This window comes from Coffea eugenioides, unplaced genomic scaffold (genome assembly GCF_003713205.1).
Source record: "Coffea eugenioides isolate CCC68of unplaced genomic scaffold, Ceug_1.0 ScVebR1_150;HRSCAF=607, whole genome shotgun sequence".
NCBI lineage: Eukaryota > Viridiplantae > Streptophyta > Magnoliopsida > Gentianales > Rubiaceae > Coffea > Coffea eugenioides.
Window position 1 is genome coordinate 56,402 of NW_020861919.1, and position 18,592 is coordinate 74,993.

The window sequence follows — 18,592 nt, forward strand, 5'->3', positions numbered from 1 at the left end:
TTCCATTTTATTTGGAATTTATTACTTTATAATAGCCTTACTACTCATTCACACCACAATAAGTGCAAACAAACATAGAATCAAGGGTTTTTCCTTTCGTTTTCTTGTTATCGTAAATTAGGATTTTTACATCTTTTCATAGTGTGAGTAATCGGTGCGGAGTGTGTACTCAATTTAGTGATTAAGAGTGAGTTTTAGATGATATTAAATGTGTGATTAGAAGTAATAATAATAAGTTAGTGAATTATAAGTGAAAACCCTAGTACGTGCGAGTTAGGGAAAACGGTGTAAACCGACGTGTACCGTTCACTACCGATTGAACACACCACTTGACCACCACTTTATTAACTTAATCTCATTGTCATTAGTACAAAAATATCAGCCCTAATTTTCCTAGTGAGAGAGCCAAAATTCTTGACTACAAAAAGAAAGGAAAAGAAAAAAATTCAAGATGAAGTCTTGTGGTGACAAGTGGAAGGTATCCAACCATCTTTGACCCAAACTAAGACCAAGCTTCTTAACCTTTCTTGGACTTCATTCTTTCTTCATTTTGCATCCATGGTGGCCGAACCTTGAGGAAAAAAAAGAGAAGAAAACTTCATCTTCATCTTAGGGCTTAGCTTATTTTGAGTGAAAATCAAGAATCTAAACCGATTAATCTCTTAGTTGGGCACTTGGGAAGCTTGGTGTACTAAAATTTTGGAAGGTTGAGGTTTCTCTTGAAAGCATCTTTGGCAAGGTATTAAGGCTGGTTTTTCCATTTGCTTTCCCTTAATCTTGTTTAAGTTTGTATAGCAACTTAAATTCTTGGCTAATGATAATTATTTAAGTAGTTTGATGATTATGGTGGATTTTTGAGTTAGGGTTTGTATTGTTCAGTTGTATTTCTTATTGTTTAGATAGCATATGATGTTTATAAGATTGGATAGGGAGTTGGGATGGTAGTTTAAGACATGAATGAGAATATAAACCTTGAATTCATCAATTCCAGCATTAATTCCTTGAACTGCCCTGTTCTGATTAGTTTCATTCGGCCATGATGAAGGCCAAATTAGGCTTAGGTTAAAATATAAAAGTTGTAGAAAATGATGTTATATATCTTCCTGTAAAATTTCAGATTGATCTGAGTGCTGTAGCATGTGAAATGACCGAAATACCCTTGACTGCCAAAAGCCTCATTTCGTGGACAGTTTTGAGATTTCACATGTTTGGCTTCATTTTTCACTTTTATCCGTATCAAATAAGCCTTTGACCAAAACATGAAAGTTTTAACACTATGTTTCAGCTTTCCAACGCATCTGAAAACTCCTCAATCGGAATTGTGTAGCTTGAGTTATTGCCGTTTGAATTCAGTACTGACAACCAGACTGACCATGAACTTCTGGTTCTGTAATTTGCAAATTCGACCTAGATCAACTATGAACTGGGTTGAGTTGTCTCCATGAAAGTTGTAACCCTTAGTTTTAGCTTTGAATCGGTATAAATTACACCCCAATCCGATAAGTGTAGCTTCAGTTGTGATCGAAACGCTAAGGGACGTCAAACCTGTGATTTTGTTAATTGTCTTAAACATTAGTTCCGGACCTTTTCTAGCATTGTTTTGTATTGTACTTGAATGACATTGAGCCTATTGAAAGGCTATTGTGGTTAGATTATTTGTGTATGATTTTGGGGCTGAATTGAGAAAAATAATGAAGCCATAAATGGCTGGAAACTAGGTAAAAACAAAGGGCGTGCTGCCCAAATTTGCACTCGAGGGTTAGGCGTATGTATTCGCAGCTTGAGCAGAAATTTGAGGACGAATTGAACTCGCTTTGTCTAGGATATTCAAGTTTTCTTTCATAGAGGTATATAAATTAGAAGTCGGCCGAAACTTGTACCCTTTGGAAAAAAATGAAATTTACGACTAATAGAAATACGTTTTCCCCATTCTTTCGACTCAAATGGTATTTCAAAGTATAATTGTTTCAAAGTTTCAAAGTTTTAAAAGCGAGCATGAGTTTTACGAATAGTCTCTAAATGAGTTTCATTTACTTGATTCTCGTTAAACGAAACATTTAAGTTTCGACCCTTAGTTAATTTTCAAAGTTTTTAAACAATGTTTTCTCGCAGATTTGGACTCCAAACACGGAGTAATATCCGAACGTGACCCGTAAAGGCACTACATCTTTTGGTGAGTGCTTCCAAATACCTGATTGAACTGGACACTTGTTTTCAATACTTGACCAATGTGATCGAATGATATTTGATTGTTATGGTCGGACAAGGGTGTACTTTATCGCACTTGCCCTAATGTGATATGAACTCGTTTATTGTTGCAATTGACTTGATATAATTGTGCTTGATTTGTAAGTGCTGAGCGGCAGTATGTACCACACTCTATTCGAGTGGAAGGTGCCTCTCATTCCCGTCTCCGTACTTTTATCTTGATTCAGTCAATTGGAGATGTTATCTCATTGACTTCTTGGGAACCTAAACCCCACTGGCTAGTTAATCGAGTCAAGCCGGCAAGGGCTTGGTCGATTAGATAACGAACCATGGGTATCTAGTGTTGTCGGGTGGAGTGTTATCTCCTCGACTAATTGGTATGCTCTAGTATTACCACCAGTGTTTATCGTGGACTTCGGGCCCGGTAAGGGGTTTGGTTGGTGGACGGAGATTGGAGTTAAGTGGTGTACTACTAGACTAGTTACCTTACTTGAAAGTTGACGGAGTGTCAACTACCTCTCGATCAAGCTACGGTAGAGCTAATTTACAAGAGCAACTGTATCCTTTTACGTGAAATGCTGAATATTTAGTGTTTGGCCATATGAAGTGTTATTGCTCACTTTCTTGACTTGTTATGCTCGCTATTTCACTATTATGATACATTCACTGTTAATTAATGGTCATTTTGCTATTTGGAATATCACTGAGCTTTAGCTCACTCCGTTAGTTTTGTTTTCCTTACAGGGGGTACGAGCGAGGCGTGAGATGTGTACAGACTAGCGTAGTCCAGTTGTTTTGAATTTTGTAATTGTACTCGCACTAGTCGCTCGATTAGGGTTGAATATATTGAGAACTTAAATCTTTTGATGTATTTGGGATTTTATGGATGGTTGAAATAGAAATGAATATATTTGTATGTTCCAAACTTGGGAACTGTTATTTCGTTTGTTATTGAGGTTGCATCCTATTTTATTTGATGTGAGTGAGTGAGTCTTGGCGAGAACTGGGCAGGCGGTCCGCTAAACCCTAGGGTACGTGTGACGGCCCCATCTCCCCCTAGGGCGTACCCCAGGGTTCGGCGAGTCGCCTGCCCAGCTCTCGCTGGGACTCAGTCATTCACTACAGTCCTCAATTAAAATCGGAATAAATCACAAGAATAAATAGGGCAGCAATCCAAACTTAAAGCGGAACTTATATACATTGCTATCTCAAAAGGAAGTACAGCCATCAAATGTACAAAGGTTCTCACTTCACCATACAACTAGCCCGTGCCAAGCACTAGGGCGAGAACCATTACAAAAGAAACAAAAGACCTAGACTAGGCTAGTCTATGCTCTCATCCTGCTCGCTGTCCCCTGTTAAGGAAAACAAAACTAAAGGGGTGAGCTAAAACCTCAGTGAGGTTCCGAACAGATAATCAAACAATCAATTCAATACATTAAACATGGAGTATCAATAATTCAAGAAACATTTACAATGGAAAGCAATAGTAACATCCATTAAAAGGATACGGCTCACAAGGAGCAATTCGTTCGTTCGTTCATTCGTTCTCCTGACATTTCCCCTTATTCCTCCAATCATTTGAAAATGCATTTTTCGTTTATCAATAAACCATCGTTCGTTTGTTCGTTCGTTCATTCATTCATTCACCCCCGTCCTGGCTGTTGGCCAGTCTCCACCAACCTACAGGGTAATACTCGAGTATACCAAACGTTCACCCAAGTCCCTAATCGCCCGACCGAGTCCGCTTCTGGCTCGAGACGACCGGTAACAAGGGGCAATGGCCAGTTCAGCCCAAAAGGCTTACATTCATGCGCAAGTAACATTTTAATCATTAAATCCTTGAAAATTGCACAGTTATTTAAAACTCGCCTAGAAAACTAGCCTAGAAAACTCGTTTTGGAAATCATTAAAAGCACTTAACACATTAGCAAACGATAACAACAAGCCACAAAGTCAAATAAGGAACACTCACCTAGTTATGCAAAATAACGTGCAAAATATCCTTCCGGATATTACCCTTAGTCACCAATGTAACCTAAGGTTGAACAAGAGAACATATTACAGTTTATCGAGCAAAACATTTAAGAGAAACAAAGAAACCCGACTAATTAGGAATAAAATGTGTAAAGATCACTTTCAAGTAAGAAGAGGGTTGTTTGAACCCAAGGATGAAAAATCATGTTTTAAAATGGAAAGCCGGTCATGGTATTGGCCAAACAAAAGTATTCAAGTTTAAATAGGAACTTAGCCCTCGAGCGAAAATTTGGGCAGCACGCCCTTTGTGTTTACCTAATTTTCCAGCCATTTAGGCTTCATTATTTTTCCTCAGCCAATCCCAAAGTCATATATATCATAAATTCAAGTCAATAGCCGTTCCATAGGCTCATAACATCAAAAGAATAAGTATCAAAGTCGTAACAAGTGCGGAAATACAATCTAGCAAAAGACAGATTTGACGTGTGGTTGCGGAAATAATACATCCGAGGCTACGCTTATCGGATTGAGGCGCAACCTATACCATTACGAAGCTAAGACACAGGGCTACAATGTTCATGAAGATCACTTAGTCCAGTTTCCAATGTAACCTAGTCAAATTCCCCAATTTACAGAACCAAAATCCAACTAGTCGGCTAATCAACCGCACTGCACTGGAATGGTCATAACTCAGGTTAACAAGATCCAATTAAGGTGTTCTTGGTGGAATTTAAAAGCTAAGACAGAATACTAAAACTTTAATGTTTTGTCAAAAAGCTAAATCAGCATGGATCCTAGTGAACAAACATGATAAACTGGATGAACTGACGAAAACGGAATACTGGAAATTTCCTAAAACAGTGAGGGTATTTTGGTCTTTTCACGGGTTACGTTGCTCCGATTGAGCTGAAATTTTGTAGGAACCTATAAAATACCATTATATAAAACTTTCATGTTTTATTCCAAGCCCAATTCGGCCTCGAACACAGGGAAATAAAAACGGGCAGAACCTAGTGACAATTTTCCAGAAATCTGAAATCTTTTGGTTTCAATGATAACTTTCTTAATTTCTTACTCCACTTGCTACCAAAACCCCCTATATAACCTTGGATACAACATATATTCATCATACATCAAGTTTAGGCAGAAATTTATTAAACCCTAACTCATGTAACAAAAGGAAAAATTACCCAAAACATGATAACAACCGTAATTCATCACAATCTTGAGATGCTAAGCTAATTTAAACAAGATTAAGAGTAAAAATTGGGGAAATCATCATCCTTACCTTGCTTAGTGTCTACCAAGAGCAACCCTAGCCTTCCCCTTCAAAATTTCACCAATAGCTCACTCAATAAACACTCAAGGGTGCCTTTAATCGGTTTAGTTCCTTTGTTTCCTCACTTTGTGACTTGATTCAAGAAGAAATGGAGAAGCTTTTCTCTTGTTTTTGCTCTCTCTCTCTCTCGGCTCTTCAGCAGAAATAATGAGGAAGAATGGTGCAATTTTGGGGATAAGAAGGTTGGACAATGCTTGGTCAATGGCCTCTAATGGTGTGACACTTGTCACAACCCTTACCAAGTAAAATTTCCTTTTCTTTTCTTGTATTTTCAGCCTCTAATTTCGGTCAAGCTTAGCTGGAATTTAGGAGATATTTTGCTCAAATATCAATAAGCTTGTATTTTCTCTCTTGTTTTTCTCTCCCAATTTTCGGCCAACACAAGAAGAGAATGAAGAAAAATGAACCAAGAAGAAAGATAAGAAGAAAGAAAACTCATTTGGTCAACCAACCCTTGGATCTTTGACACTTGTCAAAGCCAAGTTTTCTCTCTTTTTTTTTTCTTTCCTTTTCCTTAGTCAACAAGGATGGCTGGATTAAGGGGTAATTTAGGAAGGATTAGGTGAAATAAAAACAAGAAGATTAGGGTAAAAAACTAGTGGTCAAGTGGTGTACTCAATCGATAACAAATGGTACACGTCGGTTCAAGCCTATTTTCCTTAACTCGCTCGTACTTGTGTTTTAACTTATGATTCACTAACTTATTATTAGCACTTCTAATCACACACTTCCTCTTACTTAATACTTGCTCTTATCCACCAAATTTAGTACACACACCTCACCAAGTGATCACACGATCAAAGTGCACAAAAATCCTAATTTACGCTAACTATAAACGTAAAGGTAAACTCTCGATTCTAGTATATATTACACCTATTGAGAGAGTAAATTGGTAGTAAAAGGAATTTATAAATTAATTTATTCAAAATAAGGGAATTATAAGGAAAATATAGGTGAATTTTCAAATCCTCACAACTCGTGCTAGTGCTTGATTAGGTTGGAAGTTATCTGGAACTTAAATCTTTTGTTATATTTGAAAATGTATGAACATTTGAGATAAACTTGAGTATAAATGTACATTCTAAGTTTGGAACTATTGTTTCATTTCCTTTCAAAGTTATATCTTGTTTTTTTGAAGTGAGTGAGTCCTGACGAGAGTTGGCCAGTCGGTCCGCCAAACCCTGAGATACGCCCTAAGGAGAGGTGGGGTCGTCACAGGTGGTATCACAGCCTAGGTTTGAATTGGTCTGGTGAATTGAGTGACTTGTACTTGATATGGCTTATCTATAAATGTCCAAGTGTGAAACCCTATAAAGTAGGTGGTTAACTTAGCTTTACTTGTTTAAATTACTTATTCTTGTGATGTTACTTGTATTGTAGGCTGTGGAAGGAGATGGCGAGAATGGGAGTGCTGAACTGCCTCGGCGAGTGCTTAGGTATCAGGAGCGTCCAGGAGGGCCAATACTTCGGTGGGCTCCAAGACGTAGGGTCCGACATTGTAACTGTTGGCGTACCTATTCATATCCCGATAGGATGGTTTTTGCCATAGCAAACAAGAAGGGGAGTTGGCTAGTGCCAATCGTCGAGGCCAGACGGAGATTGAGTGTCTGCAGGCTATGCTAAGAATGCAAGGGGATAGGATCTGAGAGCTTGAGGCTTCTATTCTTAAGGAGCAGAAACGAACCAATGCCTTTAGAGATCAAGTTCAGGAGGCTAATGGTCGCCTTGTTCGAATAGTAAGAGAAGTAACGGATCGAACCGATAATATCTTAATCGAGTGTGGGGCACTTATGGAGAAAGTAGTATAGGTGAACTTGGTCGGGGAAAGTCAATAGCATGTCGCTCCTAGTGACCCTGAAGAAGATCCTGAAGAGGAGCCAGCAACACCTGAGGAGGTGGTGGAGTCGACTGGATCAGTGACAAACTAAGCTAGAGATCTAGGGTTTGGGGGTTGTGCAAGGTAGTTTACGGAGTCGAATCACACAAACCCTATATAGTACGCGCGAGAACTCAACGAAAACGTACAATTGGAGACCACCAAGGGTTAAACAGAGCTTACCAAACCATACGGAAGTACGGGACGTCAATTAAACACTTATACATATATTTACATCGTAGTCTTGAACCAATGAACCAAAATACAAGCCAGAGTATTCACGCTACACAAAATACAATTAGGGTTTCAGTTACAGAGGAGCATAAACAAAAGAAGTCCTACAACTGGCTCAACTCTTTTCTTCCAAAAATCTTGGTTTCAAAACATGGAACCCTGTAAGGGAAAACAAAGGTAACAGAAAGGGGTGAGCTTGCGCTCGATGAGGTACCCGACATATAGCAGTAAAATCATGGCATTTCACATTTAACAAATCAGGTACACATGCCAGATGTAAAGTAAAGTAGTTAGACACAATGATTCAAATAGGAAGGGTACAGGTGGCTCTCAGGAGCCAAATTCCCATTTGCTTCACCGAATCTTGATCGAAATAATAGTTGACACTCCGTCAACGCTAAAGGAGTAACCAATACCGTAGACTCCACTTTCTCCGATTCCTTCCACCTCACATACCCCTACCGGGCCCGAACTCCAATCAGTTCAGAAATGGTAATACTCGAGTATACCGGAATCAAGGGTCTCAATACCCAAAGATCCCAAAACAGACTACCGTGGTTCGTTATCTAATCGACCAGGCCCCTTGCCGGCTCGACTCGAGTAACTAGCCACAGGTGTTGAGCTCAGAGGTCACAGAAAGGTCGTTGGATACCAGCCTCCAAACGACGTCCGAACAGATACAGATACAGATAACAGATTCAAATTTTGCACAGTAAATTGGCATATGACCAGACAAGAGAATGAGTGTGATAAAGTACACCCTCGTCTCAAACAGAATAAACAGATAGTACATTCGGTCATATCACAGATTGCATATACAGACCCCAAGTTAATCAACAAATAAGGGGAGTGGTACACTCACCGGTTCAAGTACGGATACTTCAAAAGTTTTCACTTCAAACTGGCTTTAATCGCCAAGAAACCCTAAAAGAACCAAAGTAAAACAATTGAGGGTTTCACATCCAAAATCGAGTAAACAGAATACACAAGTGAGGCTCGACTACTAGTCGTATGCCTCGCCAAATAATTACTAATACAAGGGTGCAAAACATGATTTTGGAAACAAAAGTAACGAGAGGACCTAGGGTTTGAACGACCCAAAAAGCCCTTCATTTCTTTCAAAAGGCAACTCAAACCTAAAGAGACTAAACGGCCTAGAAAAATTGGACAGCATTTCCCCTGAATTTGCTTACTTTTCCAGCCATCATGGCTTCATTATTTTCCTCAATCAAGCCCAAAGTCATACGCAATATAAATTCATCACAACAGCCGTTCAATAGGCTCAAAGTCATTCAAAGACAAGATTTAGCTAGGAAAATGACCGGAAATGAAAGTTAAGCTCTAACTCTAAAAACAGTTTTGGCATCGTTTAGCGGTTTTGGCACCACTGGCACTAAGGTTATCGGATAGTAGTGAAAAATACACCGTTTCGAAGCTAAGAGATAGAGCTACAATGTTGAAGAAGGCCACTCAGTCCAGTTTCTAGTGCAACCAAGTTAAAAATTCAATATACTAACCCAGAACCGCAAAAACAGGTTAACAAACCGCATTCTGGTTAATAAACTGTAAGTCAGGCTACCTAAGTCCAAATTAAGTGATTCCAAAGCCATTCGAAAGCTAAGACATCAGGCTACATTTATTCAGAAGACCTCAACAACCAATTCCGAAGTATTCCCAACCAAAATAACCCATTACAGAAGCAATTCTCAAGTTCGGGTGAAAACAGGGCAGCAGGGGTATTTCGGTCTTTTCACAAGCTACACTACTCCGATTGGCCTGAAATTTTGTAGGAAACTCTAAAATATCATTCCCTACAACTTTCATGTTTTAACCCAAGGCTAATTCGGCCTCTAACTATGATGAACAGTGCCAGGCAGAATGAGGGGAAATGAAACCCTAACTTTCAAAATTTCTTTCCAAAGCAGAAATTTCCTGCAATTAACCACCATTTACACCTTCTAGCTTCATTCTAGATCATTTCCAATCATCATACATAGCCACACCATAACAATCATATTAAAACAGAAATATCATGATTAAATAGAAAATGTCATCAATCTCAACCAAAATCATGAAATAACACCAAAGATCATTACTTCAACTCACATAGGTCACTAATTAAACATTATTGGAAAGACAAGAGTAGTCCCTTAGTCACTCACCTTATAAGACAAGAAAGGAAGCAATTCAACACCTTAGCCTTCCAAACAACTTCACCAATCACCTCACAATCACTAAGTGGAGAGGTTTTATGGAGCAAACACAAAATTAAACGGTGGAAATTGAAGATTGAGCAAGTTTGGGGCAAAGAAATTGGAGAGCTTTTCTTGTCTTGTTGCTTGAAGATGGCCGGCCACAAGAAGCAAATTTTGAGTGATTTTTGGTCAATTTTTTATTAAACAAATGGTAAAAGGGTGAATAGTAGTCAAAAGTAAAAATTAACCTCTAAGTGACACATGTCACTTTCATTAATGCATACCTAACCTTTTTTTCTCTCTCACACCAATCCACTTGGTAACCTCTAATTATCTCATAACACCCGGTAAAGTAAACCCAGTATACACAACTTAACCTAATTGGCCAAATTTTATCAAACTTACCGCACTAGCGGGTCCCACGCCCGGTATCCACTTCTAAAATCTCATAAGCTAACTTATACTCGGAAAAATGATTTCAAAACCATCTTTACTCATAAAATTTATTTTTACAATTTTTCGAATAAATAAAATGTGGAAAAGCGTGCAAGTAATAGAAAATAAAACCTAGCAATTAAGAAAATTACGGGTCCTCACATAGTTAGGACATAGTATAGGATAGTTGGGATGACACGTCATCTTTCTTGTTTTGGTTTTGATATTGACATGTTACGGTTGATGTATTTAGCATCTACTTTTGTTCTATGTCCTATGGTTGCCATAAGTACTTGATTTTGTTAGGATAATATGTACAGTACTTCATGACTTGATATGTGAATTGCTATGATATGTATATAAAGAAAGCATGTTATTTTAAATGTGCTCTATTATTCTCATTCTATAAATTGAAAATGCTTTTATTGAGTTTTATAGCTACTGTATTTTACTTATACCTATATAGTCTATTTTTCAAAAAATGTATGGAAGGTAGGCGAAGTCAGGGACGCGGTTCTATCCATGGACATGGGGTTAGACAAGTACAAGAACTGGGAGAAGAAAGAGATGCGACACCCAAGCAACAACCTGAACCTCGGGTCGAAGGAAGGGATCAGGTAGCGACGGCAATCTAACAGATGACTAACATTTTAGCCCGATTGGTAGAGCAGCAGGGTCAAACCCCTGTTAACCAGCTTAGGGGCCCTGAGGTAGGGGAAGATAGAGCCCTAGAGCGATTTCAAAAGTTTTCTCATCCTAAATTTCATGGAGAACCCGATCCGGAAGTAGTAGAGAGATGGCTGGAAACAATGATCAATATTTTCGCTGCCTTGAATTATACGGAGGAAAGGCAGGTAAACTTTGCCGTATTCCAATTTGAGGGATCAGCAAGAGCCTGGTGGAATGTAATAAGGGCTAAGTTGGAGATAAAACGGACAATACGGACCTGGCTAAACTTTGTGCGGGAATTTAACGAGAAATATTTCCCATCCCTAATCCAGGAAGAAAAGGGAGGATGATTTTATTAAACTACGTCAGGAAGTGTTACAGCCCCACTTTCCCCAAAGGCGAACCAGAGGGGTCAGCGAACTGTCTGCCCAACTCTCGCCGGGCCTCACTACAATCCATAATCCAAAACTAGAAATACTTTAAATATTTTCAATATACATTTAAAGTACTCCAAAACATTAATACTTAAAATTAGCTAACCTTCAAACTTAAATACAACCCAAAAGAATATGTACTACAGTCATTGCTATAATACAACTTGAAGTCTTTAGAAGAAAACAACTTAGTACTATTCGTGAGTACTCTCGGCCTTGAACCCTGTTAAGGAAAACAAAGGAGTGGAATGAGCTAAACAACCCAGTGAGGTTCCAAAATACACAAGTAGTTCTAATAAATCAAGTAAATTAAATATAACGCACATATGGTTCAAGGTTTCACATTGGCACATTAAAATGAGACATTTATCATTTTACAGAAATAAACGCACATTAAAAGGATACGGTGTTCACGTGAAACTATTTTGGTCAGCTGCACCTTATAACTCCAATAATTTCCCCGGTTTGTCTGGCCATCGCCTTATTCCTACAGTGGTAATACTCGAGTATACCGAAATGGTGGCTCAGGGTTCCAACCTACCCGACCGAGGCCAGTCTTGGCTCGAACAGGTTAGCAAACAAGGGCAGGGTCCAGTTCAGCTAAGAGCTTACAACATGCGCAAATAATCAAGTAAACCGGTAAACGGCAGAAATTCACGGTTAAACGGTAGAAATTTGTTATTTTAGTAGGTCGAATGAGATAAAGTACACACTCGCCTTAAAATGAAAAATTACATAGCAGCAATTATAGAGAATACTTAACACTTAAACACACGAGAATTATGAAGTAAACATATAGCAAAACTATTCAAGTCACACACATGCAGAGAACACTCACCAATTCAAAATAAGTGAGTAAATAAGTCCGTTAGTGTTCCGCTCCGAGGTTTCCTTCAATCCTCTTGAGCGCCTGAAGAAATAGTAAGCAATTATCACTCACATATACTCACAATCACTTAACATACCAAGAAGGAAATATATTTGCTTAAACTTAGAACAATGTCTCAAAAAAGCTTCACTCTACTGAAATTCAAGATTTAAAAGTGAAGATATAAAGTCACAAGGGAAAACTCGTATCCTCCATGAAATCTGGTTTAAAACGAACTATCAATATAAGAAGGAAATGAAAAGTTCTTAAAAACTCATTTCCTAAGAAATCAAGAATTTCAGCTTTGCGCGACAAACTTGGTAAAATCAGATCTTGAGTTTGGTATGTCTAAAAATGAAAAACTTTAAACTGTTGGAAACTAGATCGAAAGTACTAAAAGTTCGCAGAAGACACTTTTCCAAGATTTCAAATAGAAAGTGTTCATTTTTCAGTTCACAGTTGCTGATACACAGAGACAAGACAGACCCAGCCTTGGTTTTCAGCGATATTTGGAAATTCGGCAAAATTCACAAGTGAATCTGTGACGACCCCACCTCCCTCTAAGGCGAACCAAAGGATTCGACGGACTGCCTGCTCAACTCTCGCCGGGACTCACTACAATCCTCAAATGAAAAACAGACCAATTCCAATGATTACATCAAAAAAATGTCGAAATAATAACACGACTATAATTTTTCATTGCACAAGTACGTCCAAGGATACAAATCTCAAATTAACTACATCGAGTTCCAAATCTTACAATTTTCCCCAAAGGTCAGTTACCAAATACCAAAATATACAAAAGACTAGCCTTCACTAGTATCTTCCAATCACTTCCTTCACGTCACTCCCCTGTTAAGGAATAACAAATGGAATGGGATGAGCTAACGCTCAGTGAGGCCAAGAAAAACATGCAAGCACGAAATAGAGCAAGTAGAAGAGCATGAGAGAGAATCGAGATAATAATAACTAGAAATTTCAAGTAAATGACATTTCAAGTAAGGAAAGTAAACAGAAACAATTCAAGGATACTATAGCTCTCAGGAGCTAAATTCCACTTACTTTCCCCATCCATCATTTCACCCTCTCGGATTCGTAACCAAACATACACGGTGTGGGCGATACTACTCGAGTATGCCAAGCAAGATCTTAAAAGATCAAGCTATAATGTTTCCCATGGTTCACCAAACTTCTCGACCAAGCCCTTGCCGGCTCGAGTTAGAAGGTTGGCCAATGCGTTGGGGTGCCCCCCAGAAGTATAAGTGGTCGATGAGACATCGCTCCAATCGACTTAGAATTATTTATAGTTCTGAGTCGACATGAGAGGTATCTCCCACCCGAATTGGTGTGGTACATACTATCGCTTAAAGAACAGGATCGATGAGATCTCGCTCCAATCGACTTAATATTGTTTAGGGTTCTAAGTCGACATGAGAGGTACCTCCCACCCAAATTGGTGTGGTACATGCTATCTTAGAGAACTAAGTCGATGAGACATCGCTCCAATCGACTTAGAATTGTTTATAGTTTTAATTTGACATGAGAGGTACCTATAGACACCAAAATTTCATCATTTTATTCATTTTTATTCATAATTTTTGTTTATTTATTTTTAATTTACTTTGTTTTTCTTGAGAAAAATCATTTTAGAAAATCGAAAAAAAGAAAATTAGCAAGAAAAGAATTAGCAGGAAAGAAAGAAAAAAAACAGAAAAAATGAAAATCAGTTTTGTGTTTAAAAAAAAAAAAGAAAAGAAAAGGCGCGGCAATTATCTACAGTACAAGAAACGCAGCTTCACTTCCTATGATTTTCCACCATTTCTTTCCTTCATTTTTTTTTTCACAATTGGATCATTCTAACACCACTCCACCTGGCTTTGATCCAAACCTCAAAAATTTCATGGAAACAAAGCCAATCTAATGGCTCGAAAGGTAGGCAGTAGAACTGGGGTTCCATATGAACCCTTGAGATGAGGGTTAGGAACCCTCATCTGATATAAAAGGATCAGCCTGGAGAAAAGAAAAGGAGAAAAAAGGATGGTGGCTGAGTGAGAAGAAATCAGGCAAGAAAAGGGGCTGGGAAACGGCAAACTAAGTGAGGGAAAAGAAAAGAGAGCTTTCGGTTGAAGGAAAAAGTAAGGAACTGGAAAAAAGAAAAGAGACCGGGGAGAGTGAGAGATTGAGGGAGGAAACCGAGAGCAGAAAGGGAGATTGGGAGTGACGGCTAGAAGGAGAAAGGAGGGAAGAAGAGGTCTTCGGCTGGGGAAAAACAGGGGAATTAAGTGAGGAAAAGGCAACGAGCAAAAGACAGAGAACAGAAGGAAAAGAAGATCTGGAACCAAAATGGGGAGAGTTTGGGCAAGAAAAAGAACGGGAAGCGAGAGAGAGAGAGCTAGAGGTGAGGGCTGATGAACAAAAAAAGAGAGGGAAGAAGCTAAGGGTTTCGGGCAAGAGCGAAGGGGAGCTGTGGGAAACCAGGAGAGAAAAAAAGAGAGCAAGAGGAACTGAGAGGCGGCTGGAAAACAAAAAGGGAGTAAGAGGAGAACTTCGTGGAGGAAGGAAAAGAGACAGTCGGGAGAGGAATTCTGCAGCACAAAAGGGTTGAACTTTACCCGTAGAAGGGTTTCTCAGGGATCTGTTTCGCAAGGATCTGAATCTTGTTTTGACTCTTAAAAGGTTAAAGGTAATCCTTCCATCCCTTTCGTTCATGAATTATGGGGTTTACATCAGAAACATCAACATCTCTGTTGCTATGACCGTGGCCGTGTTCTTTCGCTTTCTTTTTTCCTTGTACTTGCTATTTGTGGATCTGATGGGGTGGGAAGGGATTTGACCCATGTTGTTTTTGTGTTTTCTTTGCTACAGAAAATGATCAGAGTTGTTCCATTCGTCTCCCCATGTCAGTTTTATTGTTTTCTCTTCTGCTTGTTTCTTGCACAAGAGCAGTCGCATGGTGTAGTTAGAATGTCTGTATTAGATGTTGAATTCGCGCGTAGAAAATGGGTTTGGTTTGGGTTTTGTATGGACATAACTGCGTGGGATGAGCTGCAAAGTTCGCAGCAGAAATTTGTTGCAGCAGAGCTTCGCCCAGGCTGCATTTTGTTGTTGTTGAATGATTATGGCTATGGTTTGATAAGCTCAATCTGTGTTTCGTTGTAAATAGGAGGACAAGACATGAAATTTGACTAGATTCAGGTTCCTTTAGCTACGCATGCTTGTTATCTTCGTTGCTGTCATTTCCTTTCGTCATGTTTATTAGTTTGTTCAAGAGACTGTTATCTTCAAATTGAGGCTATGGATCTGTGTTAATATTTTGGACGCCTTTACTAGGAGTTTTGAATGGATTTTGACGTGATTGCTTTATTTTTTCTCATGGTGTGTTAAGCGTGCAATTTGTTGGCTTTTGCTGGAGTTTTTTCTTCGCATAAATGGTTACTGAGTTGAAGAAAGAAAGTGTAGAACGATGAAGAAGAAGGCTGTCTTCGTGGATTTGCATGAAATAACTTCCAAAAATTGTACTTTAGCCCCTCAAGTTCCCCATATTGCTACTTTGGCACAAAATTAGAAAAATCAATTCAATTTGATCCCTCAAAATGCCATTTTTATTTGATATACTTTAATATGATTTTTGGACTGATTGTGTGTGAATTTTAGGATGATATTTGGAGGTTTAATAATTGTTGATAGATTTATAGTTTTAATTTGGATTTTAATGAAATTTTGGATAATTTTGTTGTTTAATTATAGCAAAAGGGTTTTTCATTTTTTTTGTGAATTTTAGCTTTTGATTTTGGTAGGTTTCATCTTAAGCCATTAATTTTAATTTCTTTTAATTTAGACCCCTAATATTTGTAATAATAACAAATTGATCCCTCGAACTTCTTTAATTCTTTCAATTGGGTCCTTGTTTGTTTTAATTTGTTGAATATGGGTTGTTTACTTTCATTTGAATGCTTTGATTGATTGAAGTTCGTGTTTACTTCCATTTCTTGTGATTATTTGTTAATTAAAGTGATGTCTTGACCTTTTTTTTGTTTTTGATGGGTAAATAAGTAATTTCGTTTCATTAGGGCAATAATTCAAGAGAAGTACACTCTATCCCTTATTTTGATTTTATGTGATCATATCTGCTCCTATGTGATTTTATGTGTGTAATTGCATGCTTTTTCTTGAATGTTTTTGTTATTCCATTTATTTATTTATTTTAATTTTTGGTTATTTGAGAGGCATTTAAATGCCAAATTGTAATAGTTAGAGGGTTCAAGACTTGTATTTAGATAGAATATGTAATAGTTAGGGATTTATTTATTTATTTATTTTATTCCTTTCCCCCCCCTTAGATTGTAGTAAGGGCCCCAAGTGTAATAGTTAGGGTTTTATTTGCTTTAATTGCTTGTGTGTTTTGCATGCTTATGTGTTACGTGTTATCCACTTTCTTAGAGTCTTGCATCTAGATATAATGATTATGTGTTATGTGTTTATGTGATATTATGTGTTTACATGCTTTTATTATGATTTACATGATTAGTTAGTTATAATTAATATGTGACGTCACCACACTAGTCTAACGCTAGTTGTGGCCCCTTTCCCGTCACCACACTAGTCCAACACTAGTGGCCCATTTTTTCCAATTTTTCTCACTAGTCCAATGTTAGTGAGAATTCATAGACATGGGCTAGTCCAACGCTAGACCCTTAGGAACCATTCACACGCTAGATCATATTTGTGTGACCACACTACATTTGCATACATATTTTCTATCTTTTAGGGTTTTTATCATTGTTGTATGACATTTCCCTATATATATATGTCACTTATCCCATATTTCCCTATATATACCCCTTATCCCTATGTGTGAAAACATGACATTAGACTTACATTCCATTTAAGTATTAGAACTAGGTTAGTACATTTTACTTGATTAGATTAGGAAATACCCCTCAAATATGGGATATGGACGAGTTTGGCTTTCTAATCTTAGCACGCTCGTATTCCCTCTACAAAAGGGAAAATTGAAGTCACGAGTCATAGTCCCCCGCACCCGTTATGATGCATTCCTTTAGGTCATGTATATTTGTATATTATTATTTTCTTTTCTTTTCTTTGCTTTTCTTAGAGTCTCATATTTTGCACATTCGTGACCTTTTCAAATAATTATTTTTGGATATCGTAATTAATACGATTTGCACCAACTAAAATTCGAAGAGACATATTGACCCCGATACATTAGGTCTAGGGTTTGCATTCATATATTACGTCCAAATGTGATAGATTCTTAGGTTAAAATAAGAAAACTTTTGACTAAATCACGCAACTAGTCTTGGCTAGGTTGAAAGGGTGACTTGGATTTTATCCTTGCCTTCCCTTTCTTCAAATATGACTCCCGAATCTTTTTCTCTGATTTTCAAAGACTTGGAGTCGTTTAAAAAGGGTTTTTCTACTTTTTTCCTTTAAAAATTCATTTTAGGTGACTTGGTACACCTTAATTCGATACTAAGCGGCGAATCCGATTTTCATTTAAAAACTCTTTTTAAACTATAATTTGGGCCAAAATTGTCGCACTTATTAAACCCCATTTTAGGCTCATTTCTTTATTCATTCTCCAAAAATTTAACTCACATTTTCACTCAAAAATCCATTTTCTAAACTCTTAATTTTTTTAATTTAAAAAGTGGGGCACGACAGTTGGCGACTCCACTGGGGATTTAGAGAGTCCGAGCATTTGATTTAGTCAATCTTTTTCTTTTTCTAACCTTCTTATATATCACATTTGGAGGTTTTAGGTTGCATTTTTTTTCCTTTTAGGGTTTTTGCATCTACCACGCCCGTAATCACTCCTCGCATACCGTGTATGTGATGAATGGATTGTATATTTATTTGCTTTTACTTGTATCGCGATTGCATTTTTGGGTGGAGGGGTAGTCACCCTAGAACCTTCGCCCACATATGATGGTAGTAAAATCCCTCCCCTCAAAAGAAAGCACCTCATACGTGCATGCATGACTTTTTACCCTATTTTTCTTTTTCGTGGGCGTCTCCCACATCTCTTTGTAGGATTAGGATTGATTTCCTTAGGTAGGCGGATGGTGTGCCCTGCACCCATAGCGATGCCTAAGGGATCACTCGAGCCACCGACCGAAGGCCCTGGGATTGATGACCCTTCGCCTTTTGGTCTGAAGGCTTGGGAGCCTGAAGCCTAATCGAGTCTTGATGCATTAGTAAGCCAGACCTCATGCATCCATGATAGAAATTGCCTAAGTTTGAGTCGACCTTACCCAACTAGAAATATTAGGCACGAGGGGATGGATTCCACCCCTCTTTCCTTATTTTTCCTATTGCTTTTTGTATCATTTAATT